The 5,920-nt window shown below is 42.5% G+C and overlaps 1 long non-coding RNA gene across 5 annotated transcripts; it reads left to right on the forward strand.

Annotated features, from left to right (window-relative positions):
• Nucleotides 1-227: 227 nt before the first annotated feature.
• Nucleotides 228-3,991, forward strand: LOC127754161 (uncharacterized). 5 transcript variants are annotated; one of them, XR_008012782.1, is made up of 5 exons: nucleotides 228-771; nucleotides 1,553-1,898; nucleotides 1,996-2,262; nucleotides 2,804-2,967; nucleotides 3,052-3,991. It is a non-coding gene; the product is annotated as an uncharacterized LOC127754161 (long non-coding RNA). The 5 variants fall into 5 exon arrangements; XR_008012781.1 differs by having other exon boundaries at nucleotides 2,886-2,967; XR_008012779.1 differs by having other exon boundaries at nucleotides 2,804-3,991.
• The last annotated feature ends 1,929 nt before the right edge of the window (nucleotides 3,992-5,920 follow it).

The following is a 5,920-nucleotide window of genomic DNA, read 5'->3' on the forward strand; positions in this document are numbered from 1 at the left end:
ATCTAAATTTTTCAAACGCAACCTGAAATACATGCCCGCGCAATACGCGGGTTCCCTTACTAGTTAATGAAAAATTGGCAAATTGCCGTTGATTTATAGACTAATAATAATATAAAAAGCACGAGTTCTTAAGTGCAAATAACACCGCGATTACAATTAGCGCCGGATTAACCCTGCAATTAGCGCTTCTCAATCCCTCTCCTCGCCAAAAACCAAAAAAAAAAAAACGGTCACCCAGAACCGCCGCTGCGCCTCCTCCTTCCGCCGCCGCTGAGCCGCTCTTGCTCCTCTATCGCTGCGCCGCTCCTGCTGGCCCGCATCACCGACGCGCCCATCCACACCCACACCTCGCCAGTGCTGACACCCCTGCGACATTGCCGCCGCCCCCCGCGATTTGCCGTTATTCCCCTAGATCGGGTGTTGCCACATCGCCGTCCACGCCTGCGGTTCCTCCCCTCTCCCCTTCCGTGATCTCCCTCTCCACACCCACGGTTCCTCCGCTCTCCCCTTCCGCAATCTCCCTCTCCACGCCCGCGGTTCTTCTGCTCTCCCCTTCAGACGCCATAGCCGATCTCCTCTCGGCCGTTGCCATCGCGACCACCATCGATTCCTGACCGCCAATTCGGGGTCACGGTGACCGAGCCCCCGCCGATCGTCCCATCACGCCACCCCTTCGCCACTCACTGCCAGGTCGTCATCCATCGTGCCTCCTCTACTCACGATCCCCAACATGGTCCATCAGAATCGTTTGTGCTCTCCGCTCTCTCCAAGGTGAGTCATGGAAATCTTCTCTTGTATCAATTTCATACCGTTATGTATCTCATCTCTCAAACGATGAACTTTTGTTCATCTCACGATGAAGAACAGTATGGTCACGAACAGTTATGTACCTCATATCTCAATGGATGAAATTTTCATGCCAATAAAATATACAGATCGATAAAAAAATATGCCAATTAGTAAATAGAATGCTGCATACTGAAATTTTGCACTCGATATATAATTGAAGAATCACATAATTTTAACAAAATACACTGGAGTTGAGGGATAGTTCAAAGCATGTCATTTGAGAGATGAGGTAATTGACTGAAAGCCGGTAGCAAATATCATATACTTGTTTTAGTGGATAGGTAGATGGATAATTGTTGGGTGCGGGTTTATTCTCCACTGTATTTGCTTTTCTGAATTTGGCATCGTCTTCTATATGAGTTTTATATCCTTGGACAGCAATGTTTCTAAATTTTTTTAAAGGGGACCATGTGTCTGAAATTGAACATCTGGAGAAAGGTTCTGTCATTGCTTATTTGCCAGCCTTCTAGCAAGAGTTTTGCTGCGAGTTATTGCATGACATAACGGTAGCTTGCAGTATGAATTGGAACACACAAAGTCAGAATAAAACAATCAAACTTTATGCTCATGATTATATTCCCATTTGTAGATACTATATTCCCATTGGATGTGGGTAAGATGGGATTCATTTTTTGGTCCATTTTTTACCATTGAATGGTGAGCAGTACTTCCTTGTTGATTCCTGACTCCCATCTGAACACAGAGGACTTGGAGCTGCTACATTACGTCGACAGCGACTATGCTTTCAGCTCCCGCCTTCGTCACGGCTACTTAGCAGGAAGGTCTTCCCATGGTGCTCGATCACATCGCTGCCTCCGCGCACTTGCTCTTTCCCCGACGGTCGATGCTGGCACCGTGCTGCTCCACCTCAGGCAGAGAAGATTAGATCGCCTCCACGGCTCCGCCATCCCGAATCCGGCCAGTTCTGCAAATGAGGCTGCTGACATCATCGATCCGCCATCTCGCACAGCTTGATGGGCATCATCGCTCGCCTTTGCCTCATGACCTTTCCGTTGCCAACTATCGAAGCTGCCTAAATTTCCTAGCAGGTTAATAAATTCATCTGGGTTTCTTTGCTAATCATCTTTACCTAATATATATTGGATCTAATTCTTTGTTGCTTTGGTTATATTATTGTATTTTCAGGTCATCGGTTGAAGCCATCCATGTGCTGAATAGGTCTCAAGATAGGAGCAAGTTCCGCAAGCCGTGCATTGGACACAGCCGTCGCATCGCTCCTCTGCAGCAGATCCACGCACCGGCCACCGCCTTCACAACATGATTTGGAGGTGGAGAAGCTTGGTGTGCCCTCGACGAGTTCTTACACAAATTTACTACCCTCGATGATGGCCCAGGCCGCGGCGGCTTTGTCGGCTTCTTCGACAACACTAATGTCTACCTTGCCAACAATATGTGAGTTAATTTCTTCCTCTCTGATTTCTGAAATACTTTTCAGTGTGAACACTAGCAATGTGAATCATCTGAGATTAAGAAGGTCATTACTTTCAGAAATACTTCTATAAAAGTTTGTGTGCATGGATTGTTCTAAATGTTTTGTTTTGTAGATATATACAATTTTCATCAATACAAATTGTTAGTTAGCTCATATGCTCCTTGTTGATGCAAATTTTGTCATGTAAGTACTGTATTCATGGTTGTTTTATGTAGGTATCAATTAAACCATATTCTTTATTATCAACGTATAACCAATTTAAGCTCAATTTTATGGTCTGCTGCCATTGGTATAGAATATGCACTGTTTAATTAAATATATAAGTCAAAGCTGTTATCTATCAGTTTGTATGTTTCTATTAATGATATTTTGATGCAATGGATAGGATGGCTGTTACGGAATGTAGCGAATTCTTGATGAAATGTACTTTCTAATATTAATTGATCAAATTTGAGTATGGAGGCCCTTTGCTTGTCGACTAAGTGGCAACGTCATGGCTAGGGATGCACTGGTGTTTTTATATTTGGATCTCAAGCCCTCGTATCTGGTTCTCCAGCTGAATGTGTTGATGCGATGACTGCAGCTTACCAATGGATGACTCTGTCATCTTTTCGCTGACTTGAAGAACTCTGCAGAGAAGCAGAGGAAGGATATGTTGACATCAGGTGCTTAACTGAAACCCGAATAGAATCCATTTATTTTGACTTCAAACTGATGTTCAGATCTGACATTTGGTGCACAACATGCAGTTGGGGGTTTTGACGTTTCTTAAGTTTTTTTCATTGAACTTGATCAGCCAAATAAGCTATTTTAGACGTGATTCATGACCTGTTAGTCTGAAGCGAAAGCAGAATCAGATTCAAGAAATGCAGATGTAGAACTATCCAATCATATCGATCGAGCACAATCTTGTCATGCCATTGCCAGACATCCATTCTTGCACAAAGCAAACTCCACTCAAGATTGTGAGATAATGCATGTACATCAAAATAAAGATATATGCTTTTCTCTGCTGAACTGCATATTCTGGATCAATCATCCATGGTCATCCATACTCAAAAATTTTGTTGGTATATCAGTCATGGAAATTACATTTTATTTTTTCTTCCTTTTCACCTAAACTCATACAGTCTGCATATATTTTATACGGTCCCTTCTTAATGTTTGGGGCTTAGCTATTAGTATTTACAAATTCATACATGTGAGTGTTACCTCAATATGTATTATCTGATCTATACAAGTTCATACTGAACTGGTATTATACAATGTACACAAACTATTTGATTCTATAATGGACTTGGTAGATATGTACTTACAAAATCCAAGTTATTGTCTGAACATGCACTTGAAATATATCTAAATTCAGTGTGGAAACATGCCCTAGAAATATTTCTAACTTAAGTGTGTGAACAGACTTTTGCAAGTGTTGTTTTCTCCCAACGTGCCTTGCACGTGCACGATTACTAGTTTATTAAAAGGACTGGGCTCATATAGCCAATCTTACAGGACAACCCCTTTTGGGTGGAAGCAGATCCTCTGACTTAACTGCACATGTAGTTGAGTCACTGACATGTGGATCCCACTTTGCTATGGCCCACATGTCAGTGACTCAACTGCACAGCAGTTTAGTCAGAGGATCCCTTTCCCTTTTGGGTACAGAGAACATACATAAAAGTCCTGAATTTAGCAAACGACTATAGAAAATCTGTACACTTAACATCACCGCTCCTACCACTAACATGTGGGTTCCACAATCTATAGTGTTACACCACATTTTAGCGAGTACTTCCCTATTTCACTATTGACTCACTCCAAATTTCAAAATCACCTACTTGTTCAATAAGAAAAATCATATTATTACTTAGACTAAATAAGTGTTTTATTAATTGATTTAATAAGCTAGAAACTCAATTTGTTCTCCATTGCAACGTATGGGCTCTAGGCTAGTGCAAGAAAAGCAATCAAGTCCTTCTTGAGCAGACCTCCATGCATGCCTTGCTGGATCTGTCGTCAAAGATGACTTGATTGCCCATAGCAAAGCTGCACCAGATTTTGCCTTGGCTCAATCCCTCAACGAGGTTTTGGCTTTGGCAAACCTGATGGAACTCAGCCTTACCACAGAAATACACTGTCAGAGTCTCAGAGCTAAAAAGAGAAAGCAACACACCTGGATCAGCCTAGGAGCTGAGCCATAGCTGGGGCCTCCAAACATTGGAGGTAGAAGCTTCATTACTGCAGTTTTTTCAACGTAGAAGCGTGCTATGGTTGCCACCTTTAATTCTTGCATGCCGGAGAGGGACAATATGGTCGGCGTTACCAAGCCTTGATCCGATCTGACTATGACCCAATTGACGATAGCAGCAAGAAAGGTAGAGACATGGTGAGCAAACTCCGGCAAAACCACCGGAGGCAGTCGCGATGGCGCTATGATGAGGACGACTAGCGTCGACTACAACCTCGAGCACCAAAGGAAACTCTCAACTACAAGAAAATTTGACACACAGGACAAGTCCGACGACGGATATACAAAGAAAAGGAGCCCCCAACCTCTCTTCCCCCATCGCCGGCGGCGAACCACCGGAGACGAGGAGGGATCGGAGAGGGTTCTGAGAGGAGAAGGAGAAAGGAGTTATCGTTGGGATCAACATATCACTTCCTCGAGAAGATTTTTGTTTAAAAAGTTATGTACATGGCTACTGGCTACCTTTGCTGTCTTGCAGATCGAATTGTCACATAAACGCCACGTCAATGCCACGTCAAATGAAGACCGAGTCAAATTAGCAACGTAGACGGCACGTCAGTAAAAACCGCCGAGGGACCTCATTTATACTGGTTTCAACAATTGAGGGACGTGTTGTATCTGGTTTTCCGGTTGAAGGACGAAAATCTGATTCGTTGACAAGTTTACAGACCTCAGATGAACTTATTCCATTCACGAACGGACGAACCTCCTAGCAGATCGGCCGAGTCATGAAATGGTACCAAAGGGCCCAGTGGCGACGCTGGGCTGGGCTATCAATCTTCTCTGTCCTCTACCTGCAAAGCGTTTGTTAAGTGCTTAATATCTTTTTACAGACGCATATGCTTCCATATACAGAAAAACACACACTAATTAATATACCTATGCACGCTCTACCTGTGGAAACTCAATATACACATGTACGCTCTACCTATAGAAACTCCTCCAAGAGATTAATCCGGGATTTTTGAAATTAATAAAGTCATTGGAGATGTTTCATTATCGATGGCTACGTCGGCAAACACTGAAAGAATGAAAAATGATTAGTTGTACATAAAAGCACCAGTGTTAAATCTAGTATTTAAATCTGAGCACATAAGTTTCAATATAAGAAATCTAACCGGTTTAGTTTAATATGCATGTTTGCACAGTCCGGCTTACGAACACTAAATAATTAATTAATTACAATTGAAAAATAATCGAATACATAGATTGCCCCAAATCTGACAGCGCTTAAATGTGTTAATAGTAACCATCCTTTTTTAAGCCTCTACTTAGGATAAAAATTCCTCTGTTTAGACCCTCCTTAAAACACTAGCACAATCACAAAACTAATTAATGGTAGAGTCCGTTTTAACTCATTGAACGTCGCTTAAATT

Source organism: Oryza glaberrima, chromosome 11, assembly GCF_000147395.1.
Source record: "Oryza glaberrima chromosome 11, OglaRS2, whole genome shotgun sequence".
Taxonomy (NCBI): Eukaryota; Viridiplantae; Streptophyta; class Magnoliopsida; order Poales; family Poaceae; genus Oryza; species Oryza glaberrima.